The sequence below is a fragment of the Ictidomys tridecemlineatus genome, chromosome 2 (genome assembly GCF_052094955.1).
Source record: "Ictidomys tridecemlineatus isolate mIctTri1 chromosome 2, mIctTri1.hap1, whole genome shotgun sequence".
Taxonomy (NCBI): domain Eukaryota; kingdom Metazoa; phylum Chordata; class Mammalia; order Rodentia; family Sciuridae; genus Ictidomys; species Ictidomys tridecemlineatus.
Window position 1 is genome coordinate 91,824,703 of NC_135478.1, and position 14,820 is coordinate 91,839,522.

General features: G+C 40.1%; 1 protein-coding gene and 1 pseudogene across 1 annotated transcript in view; one reads left to right on the forward strand and one right to left on the reverse strand.

Annotated features, from left to right (window-relative positions):
* Positions 1-3,128: 3,128 nt before the first annotated feature.
* Tmem120b (transmembrane protein 120B) overlaps positions 3,129-14,820 on the forward strand; it is a 68,008-nt gene continuing 56,316 nt past the window's right edge. Inside the window, exons 1-2 of the mRNA XM_078039238.1 lie at positions 3,129-3,257; positions 6,947-7,041. The gene's annotated coding sequence lies outside the window, so the exon portion shown is untranslated. The remainder of the gene's footprint in view (positions 3,258-6,946; positions 7,042-14,820) is intronic.
* LOC106145025 (large ribosomal subunit protein uL23 pseudogene) lies at positions 8,317-8,842 on the reverse strand (annotated as a pseudogene).

The window sequence follows — 14,820 nt, forward strand, 5'->3', positions numbered from 1 at the left end:
CCATTCCTGAGAACAAGGCAGAAAACAAAGAGAGAGTGTGTGTGTGTTGGAAGGGGGGCGGGTCTCCTGGAATGGAGCAACCAGGGCTCAACCTTCCCAGAAGTAGAAGGACAGACCCACCTGTAAGGACCAGCAAAAGACTCCAGTACATACAATGGACAATGGTGGAGGCAACCCAAGTATCTGTCAACGGATGGATGAATAAACAAATTACTGTCTGCCTATACAATAGGATATTATTTGGCTATAAGATGGAATGAAGTTCTGATACATGCTACAACATGGATGAACCTTGAAAACATGATGCTAAGTGAAGGAATCCAGATACAAAAGTACACTTATTTTGATTCTGTGCATTTAAAATGCACAGATCCACAGATAGAAAATTGGCAGGGGCTGTGGTTGGGGCTCAGTGGTAGAGCGCGCTTGGTGAGGCGCTGGGTCTGATTATTAGCACCACATAAAAATAAATAAATAAAAATAAAGGTAATGTGTTCAACTACACCTAAAAAATATTAAAAATAAAAAGAGAAAGAAGATTAGTGGGTACCAGGGGGTGGGAGAGAGGAATAATAGCTAAGGGATACAGGGTTTCTGTTTGAAGTGATATTGTTTTCAAATTGACTGTGGTGATGGTTGCACAACTCTGTTTTTTCGGGGGGATACTGGAGATTGAACCCAGAGGTGCTTAACTACTGAGCCACATTCCCAGCTTTTTAAAATTTTTTATTTAGAGACAGGGTCTTGCTTAGGTGCTTAAGGCTTCACTAAATTGCTGAGGCTGGCTTTGAATTTGCGATCCTCTTGCTCAGCCTCTTGCTCAGCACCCCTGCTCCCAGCAGTTGCACAACTCTTTGAATAGACTATTTTGAATGAATATTGTGATATATGAATTATATCTCAATAAAGCTATTTTTTTTTTTTACGTCTCCCATGCAGAATGAGCGCCCTCTGGGGGCTTGCAGACATCCAGAGCTAGTCACAGACCAGTTTTGTTTGTTGTGCTAGAGATTAGACCCTGGAGCTGGGCATGGTGATGCAAACCTGTAATCTCAGGGGCTCCGGAGGCTGAGACAGGAGGATTCCGAGTTCAAAGCCAGTCTCAGCAAAAATGAGGTGCTAAGCAACTCAGTGAGACCCTGTCTCTAAATATAAAATAGGGTTGGGGATGTGGCTCCTTGGCCAAGTTTCCCTGGTACCCCTACCCTTCCCAAAAAAGAGATTAGACGCTGGGCCAATTGTGTGCTAAACAGGTGCCATACACTAAGCCACATCCCAAGTGGGTTTTTTTTTTTTTTAAGATATCTGCTAAAAATTAGAGATATGCCAAACAAGGGTGACACAAAGTTCAGTCAGGTTTAATTTTTGAGACATTGTCTCACTAGTGTCCTAGAGAGGCCTCAAACTTGTAGTCCTCCTGCTTTAGCCTCTTGAGTTACTGGGATTACAGGGATGGGTCACTTGCACCTGGCTCCCAATCCTCTTTCTTCAAACAAACGAACTTTAAAGATATTCCTTCTTTAAATTGGTCAGCAAGATGCATCAAACAATGTCTGCAGGGATAAACTGGTGGAGAGTACAGTGCTTGAAATTAGTTGTTAGGCAAAGCAATAAAACTCAAATATCATTCCAAGGAAAAATCACAGCCTCCCTTGCAATTAAATAAATGAAAGTTGAAATTACTCTGCCATACCATTACATACTGTCTAGACTAAGAAAAGTGTGTAAAAATTATGGCCTGTGATACTGGCTGCACTGTGGGATAGGAGACAACATTACACACAGCTAGCCATCCTTATAATTAGGTAAATCCTCCTTGAACCGGTCGAACTATGGTAGGGCCATTTTCTGATTGAGGAATGTCACTTAATGACTACTATTTATTTAACATATAACTGGTATGAGACAGAGTACTTGGCGTGTTACATATTTTTTTTTTAAATTCTACTTCACACAATCCTATGAAGCTGGTAGGTATCGTAATCCTCAGTTTGAAAATCAGCAGACTAACAGGTTCACTTACATTAGATAACATGTTCAGAGCAAAAACAGTAAGGAGGTGCCAATATTTACTTATACCTACTAACCTGGGAAGGCCTGCCACCAACTTCGCCCCCATTTCACAAACTGCCTTCAAAGAAAAAGTACAGTTGGGTAGGGGAAGACATTTTTGCAAAAAAATATACATATGAATGCAACTGTTACACATTATTACAGAAGGAACTATCGGAAAATGCATATAGGAAACAATGTAAAGTTGGGCTTGGCACATACATAGTAGGCACTCATCACAAGATCATTATAAAAAAGGAATTTGGGCCGGACGATGGCACACGTCTTTAAGATCATTATAAAAAAGGAATTTGGGCCGCACGATGGCACACGTCTTTTATCCCAGCAGAGGCTGGGGCAGGAGGATAGGGAGTTCAAAGCCAGCCTCAGCAACTTAGGGAGACCCTAAACAACTCTGTGAGAACTTGTCTCTAAATAAAATATTTAAAAGGGCTGGGGATATGGCTCAGTGGTTAAGCGGCCCTGGGTTCAATGCCCAGTACCATTAAAAAAAAAAAAAAAAAGAATTTGGCCATTATGTGGGGTACATATCTGTAAACTCAGCGGTTTGGGAGGCTGATCAATTTGGCGAGACCGTCTCAAAATAAAACAAAAGGGCTGGGGACGTAGCTCAGTGGAAGAGCGCTAAATGTTATTATCCAAAAAAGTAAAATTATAAAACAAAAACACAATTCGGTGGAATAGTACTCTGTCCCTTTAAAAGTCAGAGGCGGGTGAAGAGAGCAAGTCGGAGGGTTATGAAACTGACGTCACTAGTTTCGAGCTTATTTAAATGAGCATGCGTAAAGCTTGCGACCTAGTCTCCGCCACGTTCCTGTGTTCAGTGCGCATGCGCCTCCTGAAGCCGGTGAGGTCTGTAGGCTCCGCCCTCCATTTGAATGGGCGGAGACAGTCGCGTGGGTTCGGCGGACCCACATTCTCCCAATGAACCAGCCTCGCCTCTTTACGCATGCGCTCCCACTGGACTGAGAGGTTCCTGAGTGGCAGCTAGAGTTGCGCCTGCGCTTTGGATCGCCCTGCCGGAAGTAGGTGGGGCCGCGTTCCAACGTCTATAGGGCGGAAGAGGAAAGCGCGGCAAAGGCTCCTCCTGCTCTCTGTGGGGACTGGTACTGTTGCAAATTCCCTCCTGCAGAATTGCCAAACCTGGAAACGTAAAGGCCGAGAAACTTTTCCATTGAAACAAGGTTTTGCAGAATTATTATCATTGTCTATATGCATGTTAAGTTTTTTTAAGGGAGAGGGAAGGTTTTTTTTCTTCAAAGTGTTCCTTTTCCTCATGAATTCTTGTATTTCTAGAAGACTTTGAGACTCAGTAAAACATTTTGTCAATCCCCAATACCAAAAGCGAAAAAAAAAAAGGGAAAATACTGCATGTTTCCATGCGCCCAGGTAGAAAACAAATATAAATAACAAAACAGAAGCAGGTACTCAACCCACATGAACACATACTCTAGTCTGGAAGACGTTGGAAAGATTTCTCGAGCCAGGAAAGAAAAGTCTGCGCAGAGTTATGTGTGGTTTTGTGTCCTACAGGCTGTAAATACTTTGAGGTCCATTGTGTTGGTCCATTAACATTATTCTATAAACAGTTGAAGCATCTACTTTGTGTATCTGTACCTTGCTGAATGCTGGACATTCCCAACATGAATATAAAGAGTTCACAGAGCCGGCTGGGGTTGTGGCTTGGTGGTAGAGTGCTCGCCTAGTATGCTTGAGGCACTGGGTTCCATCCTCAGCACTACATAAATATAAAGATATTGTGTCCACCTAAAACTATAAAAATAAATTATAAAAAAAAAAGAGAATTTGTTCACAGAGAACAAGGACCCTGTGGTTGTATAGGAATGACCTGGGTAAGGTCTTAAGAGGAAGGTGTGGCAGCAGAGACTGGATTAAATGGTAGGATGACATAAAAGAATATAAAGTTAAGGTCCTAAAAGTACAATGGAGCTAGAAAAGGGGAGGGAAGGTCTAGGTGCCAGCTGAAGAAAGTTATTTGGATGCAAGCAAAGTGGTCAGAAGCCACTTAGTTTTTTGGGGGGATTTGTTTTGTTTTGAGTTGGGGTCATGCTATGTTGTTCAGGGTAGTCTCAAACTCCTGGACTCAAGGGATGCTCTTGTCTCAGCCTCCTGAGTGCAGAGACTACAGGTGCATGCCACTGTGGCCCCCCCCCACCTCTTTCAATTTGTTTTCTTGAACATGCTGTGAAGGAAGGAAAAGAGTGCTTTTTAAAAATATTTATTTTTTTAGTTATAGGTGGGCACAATATCTTTATTTTTTAATTTTATTTTTATGTGGTGCTGAGAATCGAACCCAGTGCCTTACGCATGCTAGGCAAGCACTCTACCTCTGAGGCACGGCCCCAGCCCAAAAGAGTTATTTTTTAGGCCAAGATGACCTAGTAAAATAGGGAGAAGTTGGAGAACTGTTTAAGAAAGTCTTCAGCTGCTCCATTCTTGGGCCAAGAAACCTCCATCCAGGCCATGAGTTATAAATTTCAAAAAGCTGAAAGAAAAGGAATGGGGATTCTTAAGTACCCTGAAGAAGTCGCTCAGGCATTCTATGGGAGAAAAGCTTTTCTCATTTGGGTAGATGATATCTCCCTAAACTATTTTCTCCTTAAGAGGCAGAGTTGGGGCTGAGGATATAGCTCAGGTGGTAGACTGCTTGCCTTGCTTGCACAAGGCCCTGGGTTTGATCCCCAGCAACAAAAAACCAACCAAACAAAAAGAGGCAGAGCCTAAGAAATGTCCTTGGCCAAGAATGAACATACTGGGCTGGGACTGGGGCTCAGCTGTAGAGCACTTGCCTGGCATGTGTGAGGCTCGGAGTTCGATTTTCAGCACCATATATAAATAAATAAAATGTGGGGCTGGGGATGTGGCTCAGGGGGTGGCGCGCTCCCCTGGCATGCGTGCGGCCCGGGTTCGATCCCCAGCACCACATACAAAACAAGGATGTTGGGTCCGCCGATAACTAAAAAAATAAATATTAAAATTCTCTCTCTCCCTCTCTCACTCTTTTTTTTTAAAAGTATTTATTTTTTAGTTTTAGGTGGACACAATACCTTTATTTTATTTTTATGTGGAGCCAAGAATCGAACCCAGTGCCTCCACATGCTAGGCAAGCATGCTACCATCTGAGTCACATCCCCAGCGCCCTCTCACTCTGTCTTTAAAAAAAATAAATAAAAAAAATGTCTATGAACAACTAAAAAAAAAAAAAAAGAATGGACATGCTGTGAAAAGAATGAGCTCTTTTATAGATAACTCATAAATTGCACGGGTGCACACACACACATACACACACACACACACACAAAATCCTTAAGTGGATTAAAAGCCCTCTATTCAATACATTGCTCCCTGCAGAGCCTGCTTTATGGGCATGTGACCTGTGTGGTCCCACACTTTTGTTTTGCATTACCCAAGGATTTATGTAGTTAGTCCTGCCTCTCACCTTCCAAAAGGCTCCACATCATAACACCATTATCTTGGGGTTTAGAAGTTGAACATGCTGGGGACACAAATATTTTGATCATAGTAGAAGGTGATCCAGGGATTAATAACAGTAGGAAGCCACCACAATAATACTGGTGGGATAGGAAAAGATGGTGCAGCCAGAGGTCAGGCCAGAGTACTTGAAGGAGGCTATCATGATGTCAGGCCTGCTCAGGCATCTCAGCCAAAGATGATTCTGGAAATACTGTCCAAAGCAAAGAGAAATGGAGAGGTACTCCCAGCATCTTCCCTTCCTGCCTTCCAGCCTCCAGCCAGTGCCTTCCAGGGACTGAGCCCAGCAGGAAGCCTGGAAAAACTCTTCCTGCATGTCCCTTATCTTGGGACACAGAGCAGGCAGGTGTGTCATATAGGTAAATGACAAATACAGTAAATATATATCCATTGAGTAAGTATTTACTGAGTACCAGAAACCATGCTGGGCTGCACATCCTTGATCAAAATAGATAAGGGCCCAGGTTTAAGATAAGAATTGTTTTAGGACCTCAATGAGAAATGTAAACCACAGGAAGGTAGAGGTCTCAAAAATAGGTCACAGTAATTTTTTACCGTTTTCCTAACCAATTAAAAACGCTGTTATTGGCATATATTAAGTTAACCAAAGTGCTTTCCAGAGAGAAGCAGCTCCTTCGAACCCCAGGGCACTCTACCACTGAGCTACATCCCAGTCCTTTTTATTTTTTATTTTTAAGACAGGGGTCTTGCTGAGTTACTGAGCCTCCCCAGTCACTGGCATCACAGTTGTGCTGTTACCACACCCAGTTTACTATATTATCTTTGTCAAGGGAAATACTTGCAGGTTTGGAGTTAGGAGTTCATTTATTTTTGGTATAATTACAGGATAGATTCAGGAATACATTCTTTCCTCCATTCTCCTTTTCTTCTTTTCTTTCTTGATGCTGGAGATTGGATCCAGGGTTTGTATATTCTAGGCAGGTGCTCTACCACTGAGCTGTACCCCAGCCCCAAGGATGCATTCTGGGCTTTTGGTTTATTTAAAAATTCTTGAACTATCCATTGATCCCCCAAAGGGAATGAGAGACACTTGGTACAAAGCCATCCTTTTTGGTTTATTTAGTTGTACATGGATACAATATTTTATTTATTTTTATGTGGTGGCTCAGGATTTAACCCTATGCCTCACCATGCAAGGCTAGTGCTCTACCACTGAGGTACAACCATTGCCTTTATTTTGTATTTAAGATGGGGTCTCATTATGTTGCCCAGACTGGCCTTGAACTCCCTGTCTCAACCTATCCTCCTACCTCAACCTCTTGAGTAGCAGGCATTACAGGTACATGCCATTGATCCTGGCTTAGGAATCTTTCTTTCTTTTTTTTTTTTTTTGAAACAGGGTCTCACTAAGTTGCTGACATTGACTTCAATGTGTGATCCTCCTGTCTCAGCCTCCTGAGTAGCTGGGATTAAAGATGTGTACCACAGGGACTGGTGAGACTTGTTCTTGTAAGTTATTTGGGGTTAGAGAGTGACAGTTATACATAAAAATTTTTAATTGGCTTTCTGAAATCTGGGCAGCAATAACAGTAACAAAAGCTATGGATTTCATTCATCACTCAAGGTATTAAACCGAAATCTAAACCATGAATAAGAAAATCTCATGTACTATTCTATGTATCATTCCAAAGGACTATAGAAAAAGTCTGTTCACATGTAGTACTGTATCATTAGCTTTTGCTGTGAAACAAACAATAACTTAATGTGAGGTGTATACAGCAGTAAACATTCCTTTAGTTTACTCTTTTGTGGGCTGGATGTTCTCAGCCAGCCTTGGCAAGGATGGATTTGTACCAAGTGTCTCTCATTCCCTTTTGGGGATTAATGGATAGTTCAGGAATATTCTCATCGCAATGGCAAATGAGCAAGACAGTGAGCATTGTCATTCAAGTGCTTTTGATACCTTTGGCCAAAAAAAGTTATATGACCAAATCCCAAACTAAGAAGTAGCAAAGCAAACACATTAGAAATAAACTTAGCTATAAGCTTCTACATTGCAATGCACCAGCATATCTGGGCGGCTGTTATTCTTTGATGCTTGGTTTCATCATCTTAAAAATACACACTTATCACGTTTGCCTCTCAGGATTGTTATGAGGATTAAATGAAGTAGTGTTTGTGGAAGCATGTTGTGAACAGTTAACTGCTGTTCACATTAAAGTGTGTGGGAAATGTCCTGGTGGTATTTGCTCTGTTGTCAAACACAGAGGAGAGCAAGAGACTTTAGTTTGCTGCAGTCTTTCAAGTGCTTTTTTCTGGCAAGTGGGACTTCTCTCCCCAGTGAAAACCAGCCCACTGTCAACTTTCAGGAAGACCTGCTTTGATTGTTTTTAAACTACCAATAAAATGAAATATGCTTTTCAGAGATAATTCAAAGAGGCAAAAAGTTTGGATTCTCTCAAGGTGTGTGAACACAATTTAATGTTACCTGAGAGGTTAGAGAGGGGAAAGAAGCCTGCATCCAAGTTAGATTTCTGGAGAAAAATACAGGGATGTCCCTGCAGCGTTGTTCCTGGAAATCCCAACCTGGAAATGACCCAAATGTTTATCACTGAGAGTGTGAGGGTCTCACTGTGTACTCTACACACAACAGAGTCATAGCTGTGGGAAGAATGACTTGTAGTTACATGCAGCAGTAGATGGACCTAATTGTTGTAATGCTGAGTGCAAGAAGAAAGGTGTACACACCTGTGATTTTCTTTTTTAATGTTTATGTTGGAAAAAAAGAAAGTATATTTAGAATTATATAGCTGGACTCTGATTAGATGATCCCAATTTTGTTGGCAACGTCCAAAGCATCATAATCAGGAGCCAGTCGAACATATACCTTTTTCTCTCCATCAGGCCTGATCAGGGTGTTAACCTTGGCCACATCAATGTCATAGAGCTTCTTTACAGCTTGTTTGATCTGGTGTTTGTTGGCCTTGACATCCACAATAAATACAAGTGTGCTGTTGTCTTCAGTCTTCTTCATGGCTGACTCAGTGGTCAGAGGGAATTTGATGATGGCATAGTGGTCAAGCTTGTTTTCCTGGGGGCGCTCTTCGGAGGATATTTGGGCTGCCTCCGGAGCCACAATGTCTTGGGTCAACGGAAGGTAGGTGATGCATGGATCTTCTTTTTTTGACTGTGGACACCCTTCAACACTGCTTTCTTGGCTTTCAAAGCTTTTGCTTTGGCTTCAGCTTTGGGAGGGGCAGGATCTTCCTTCTTAGCTTTCGGTGCCATCTTGGTGAAAAGGCACACCTGTGATTTTTCATTTATAAAAGTTCCAAACAACAGCAACAACAACAAAACAAGTCTAGGTTAAGTAGGCATGCAATTATAAGTGGTAAAACTGCAAAGAAAAGGGTCTGGGGGTAGTTTAGTGGTGCCGTGTGTGTTTCAAGGCTAGAAAGTGAAGCCTCATACCTATTAGCAGTTATTCTTCTTACCTTCTTTCCTCTAGCCCCTGGCACTAGACTCTGCTTTATGCATCTCTGAATTTACCAAATCTGGACCTTTCATAGAAATTGAATTATATAGTATATGGTGTATGTTTGCGATTAGTGTCTTTAATTTTTCATGTTTTCAAGGTTTTTCCACATTGTGGTATGTATTAGTACATTATTATATTTTATGGCTAAATAATATTCCATTGTATGATAGACAACTTTTTGTTTATTTACTTATCAATTGATGAATATTGGGTTGTTTTTACTTTGGGGCTAATATGGATAATGCCTCTCCAAGCATTTATGTCCAATTTTTTGTGAGGATATATGCTTTTATTTCTTTTGGTATTTACCTAAGAGTGGAATTGAAGGGTCATATGGAAACTCTGTTTCACATTTTGAAGAACTGCCAAACAGTGTTCCAAAGTGGCTGTACTATTTTACATTCCAATCAGTAATATACATGGATCTTAATTTTTCTACATCTTTGATATTTGTGATTGTTTTTCTTTTCAACTTTAGACATCCTAATAGGTATGTAATAGTAACTCACTATGATTTGGTTTGTATTTCCCTAATAACTAATGATATTGAACTCAGTATATATTGGTTAAATTCATGGATAACCATGTAAATTTCCAAATTAAATAGTCGTGGTACTATTTATTTATTTATTTATTTATTTATTTATTTATTTATTAAAGAGAGTGTGAGAGGAGAGGAGAGGAGAGAGAGAGAGAGAGAGAGAGAGAGAGAGAGAGAGAGAGAGAGAGGGAATTTCCAACATTTTTTATTTTTTAGTTCTCGGCGGACACAACATCTTTGTTGGTATGTGGTGCTGAGGATCGAACCTGGGCCGCACGCATGCCAGGCGAGCGCGCTACCACTTGAGCCATATCCCCAGCCCCACAATTTATTTATTTATTTTTGTACTGGGGGTTGAACTCGGGGCACTCAACCACTGAGCCACATCCCCAGCCCTATTTTGTATTTTATTTAGAGACAGGGTCTCACTGAGTTGCTTAGCGCCTTGCTGTTGCTGAGGCTGGCTGTAAACTCGGGATCTTCCTGCCTCAGCCTCCAGAACTTGTGGAATTACAAGTATGCACCACCATGCCTGGCCTATTAATTTAGTTTTTCAATGCTGGGGATTTAACCCAAAAGCACTCTGTGATTGAGCTTCAGCACCAGCTCTTTTTTATTTTTTATTTTGAGACAGGGTCTAACTTAGTTGCAGAGGCTGGCCTCAGACTTGGGATCCTCCTGCCTCAGTCTCCTGAATGGCTGAGATTACAGGTGTGTGCCATTGTACCTGGCTATATTAGTTTTCAAAATTAATACTTTAGTTGTTTTCTAGTTGTAAAAGTAATATATACTCAAATGGTTTCCCCCCAAATCAGAGTAGAATCCACCTTATGGGGAGGGAGGGAGTCAGGCTCATGGGAACAATGCTTTCTTCCTAACCTGGGTTATAGTACAGAGTACAGAGTTACTTTGTGATTATTGCCTAACCCATACATACAAATTGTATACACTTTTCTATATGCATGTTTTATGATCTCATTGTTGGAATTTTGGAAGGCAAATGTTTTGTGTTATTAAGGATAAGTTAACTTGAATTTTTTCCACCACCCAAGCATATTAGTTGTTTTTTCTGGCAAGGGGAAAAAGAGTATTTGTTGCCTTTTGTTGGAGGAAAAAGAAATTTCAAGAAGTTGCCAGCAGGTGGCGCAATGAAACAGTAGTTAATCTTGCAGACCAAAAAGCAAACCAAAACAAAAACATAAAAAGGAGCCAACATTTACTTGGTCACTAGAAAATGTTTCTTGTGAAATTCCTAGCCATATCTGCCATTATACAAAATAATAAATGTGGCTTAATTGAAGACCCATTAGACTTAATTCTTCAAATGCATCAAACAAAAGATAAAAACAGATACTTTTTTTTTTTTTCTGCTTCTGCTTGATTGTTTCTTCAAAATAATGGGGTTTAGGAGGATACTGGAATTTTTGTGTCTACAGCAGATGAGAACAGCAAAGGTTTCTTCTTATAAATTTATCCCTCAAAATATTCTATGGCTTTTGAGACGAATTAGGAAGGAGTCAATTTCTAAACTTTTATCAAGCACTTCCTTCATTTCATATCTGGTTGATAATGGCCTTTGGAGTTTGAGGGAGTTTTCATAATAGTAAAAAGACATTTAAATTTGGACACAAAGCTAAAAGAGGGATTATAATTCTCATCATAACTTTCATTAATATACATTTATTTGGAGCTAGGCATGGTGGTGCACACTTGTAATCCCAGCAACTCAGGTGGCTGAGACAGGAGGATTTCAAGTTCAAAGCCAGTCTCAGCAACTTGGAGTGGCCCTAAACAATTTAGCAAACTTGTTTCAAAATAAAAAGGGCTGGAGATAGTGACAAAGCGCCCCTGAGTTCAATCCCTAGTACCAAAACCAAACCAAACCAAAACAAAACAAACCATTTATTTGGTGATGAATGAAACATGCTATAGTATGGATCAATGCTATGATAAACATATATTTTATATATATGAAAGAAACCAGTCACAAAAAGCCATTATATGGTAAAATTCTGCTTACTATAAAGTGTCTAGAATAGGCAAGTCCTTATAGACAGAAATAGTAGTGGCTACCAGGCTAGTGGAAGGGTAGTGACTGTTCATGTGTATAGATTTGTTTGAAGGAGTGATAAAAGAGTTCTAGAATTGATAGCAGGAAAGGCTCAACCTGTGAATATACCAAAAAACACTGAATTGTGTCTATCAAGATAAGGGGTGAGGGGCTGGGGGTGTGGTTCAAGCAGTATCGCGCTTGCCTGGCATGCGTGTGGCCTGTGTTGGATCCTCAGCACCACATACAAACAAAGATGTTGTGTCCGCCAAAAAAACCTAAAAAATAAATATTAAAAAATTCTCTCTCTCTCTTTAAAAAAATATAAGGGGTGAATTTAATGGTATATAAATGATATCTTAATTAAACTGTTACTTTACTTATTTGTTTATTTATTGATGCTAAGGATTGAACCCAAGGCCTTGTACATGCAAGGCAAGCACTCTACCAATTGAGCTATATCCTCAGCCCTAAGTTGTTACTGTAAAAACATGTAAATGTCTTCAAAAGTTTTACAATCATGAAAAAGAAGGAAAGATTGAGACACTCTATTGCAGACCAGAGAGGACTAAGGAGACAGGGTACCTAAAGTCAGTGGGTGCACAGAAATTGTATCCTGGGACAGAAAAGGATGTTAGTGGAAAAACTCGTATAATCTGAGCAGAGACTGACATTTAGTTTATAATGATCTATGGGTGTGAATTTCTTGTTTTTTTTTTTAATATTTTATTTTATTTTTTTAGTTATCGGCAGACACAACATCTTTGTTTATATGTGGTGCTGAGGATCGAACCCTGGCGGCACCCATGCCAGACGAGCACGCTACCACTTGAGCCACGTCCCCAGCCCCTGAATTTCTTGTTTTTAAAAATACCTTTAGAGGGCTGGGGATGTGGCTCAAGTGGTAGCGCGCTCACCTGGCATGCGTGCGGCCTGGGTTCCATCCTCAGCACCACATGCAAACAAAGATGTTGTGTCTGCCGATAACTAAAAAATAAATATTAAAAAAAATACTTTTAGAGAGGGGTCTGGGGTTGTAGCTCAGTGGTAGACCGCTTGCCTAGCATGTGTGAGGCCCTGGGTTCAATCCTCAACACCACATATAAATAAATAAAATAAAGGTATTGTGCCCACCTACAACTAAAAAAAATTTAAAAAATACTTTTAGAAATATCTTTATTTGGAATTCTCCTAAAGTTTATTTCAGTAAATTTCTCTTATAACAGCTCAAATACTTGCATAGGAGAAGGACGTCTCGAGGGAAAACAGATCATTTAAACTTTGTTATTTAAGAAATAAAACCTAATATCTTTATTTGGAATTCTCCTAAAGTTTAGAAATATCTTTATTAGAAATATCTTTATTTGGAATTCTCCTAAAGTTTATTTCAGTAAATTTCTCTTATAACAGCTCAAATACTTGCATAGGAGAAGGACGTCTCAAGGGAAAACAGATCATTTAAACTTTGTTATTTAAGAAATAAAACCTAGCCTACAGAGTTCATGCTAGAATACCATTTCAAAAACAATGACTCATCCAACAAATAATAATAACAATATTAGAATGTTTAAGTCTAGTTAACCTCTTTTTTTTTTTTAAATCTCTTTTTTAAATATTTATTTATTTATTTTGTTAGTTTTCAGCAGACACAACATCTTTGATTTGTATGTGGTGCTGAGGATCGAACTCGGGCCCCACGCATGCCAGGCAAGCACGCTACCGCTTGAGCCACATCGCCAGCGCGTAGTCTAGTTAACTTCAAAGCATGAATGTGAATACTTAGATTTAGCTGATTCTCTGAGAATTATAATAAATAAGATGATAACAACAACAAAATGTTAAATTAAGTGGAAAGCAAATATCTACAGATCATTTCCTGGAAATTTAGTTTTGAGTTGATAAATATACCATGGTTATATCAACCATCAATGTTGGGTGAAGCTGGGTGTAGTATATATGGGAAATTTGTACTATCTTTACAGGCTTTTAGGTATATTTTTAAATATACTTAAATAAAATATTTATTTTAAAGAAAACATGAATATGTAAAGCCAATACTTTTTAGTGCTGGGGCTACATCCCCAGTCCTGTTTATTTTTAATTTTATTATTTATTTATCATGGTACTGGGGATTGAACCCAGGGGTACTTTATCACTGAGCTACATCTCAGTCCTTTTTATTTTTCATTTTGAGACACAGTCTTACTAAGTTATTGAGGGTCTTATAAGTTGCCCAGTCTGGTCTTGAACTTGTGATCATCCTATATCAGCTCCAGAGTCACTGGGATTATAGGTGTGCACCACCATGCCCAGGTAGAATTTACAGACTTTACAGAGAGAGTAAATGGGGTACAGGGTTACCCATCTAATGAGTTGGTAGATCTGAGATTTAAACTTTTTTAGTGACAGGGTCTCATTATGCTGCCCAGGCTAGCCTTGAACTCCTGGGTTCAAGTGCCTCAGCTCATTTAGTAGCTGTAGAGCTGAGATTTGAACTCTGGTCTGACTGACTGGGCCTAGCCCCTAATCTGTCACATAGCCTGTGACCAATATGGAATTTAGTCACCCTCATATACCTCCTCCCCCCGCCAGATTAAATAACACAAATAACTACATAAGGACATAAAGAACATTCTGATGTTTGAACAATAAACTTTAATTGCATGACTTTTTAGGGGGTGGATGGGTGCGTACTGGGGATTGAACTCAGGACACTCCATCACTGAGCCATATCCCCAACCCTTTTTGTATCTTATTTAGAGACAGGGTCTCACTGAGGTGCTTAGCACCTTGCTTTTGCTGAGGGTGGCTTTGAACTCAGGATCCTCCTGTCTCAGCCTCCTGAGCCACTGGGATTACAGGCATGCGCCACTGTGCCTAGCCTAATTGCATGATATTTAATAGAAATAGCTCTGGAGAGGAAGGAAAACCCAACCCAAACTCAGTTTTCCTGCTGTACACTCACAACACAGCTCACCTCTGCCACCTGCAGAGGTATGGAGTTTGCTACTTACCAGCAAGTAAGCAGTCATTTCTGCAGCCATTTTGATACCAGCTGGGTGGTCTCAAATCCAATTCAGTGTTAATTCACTGTCTACCTGGAGGAAGAACAGATCCCCTAAGACTGCCACCTTAAAAACCCTG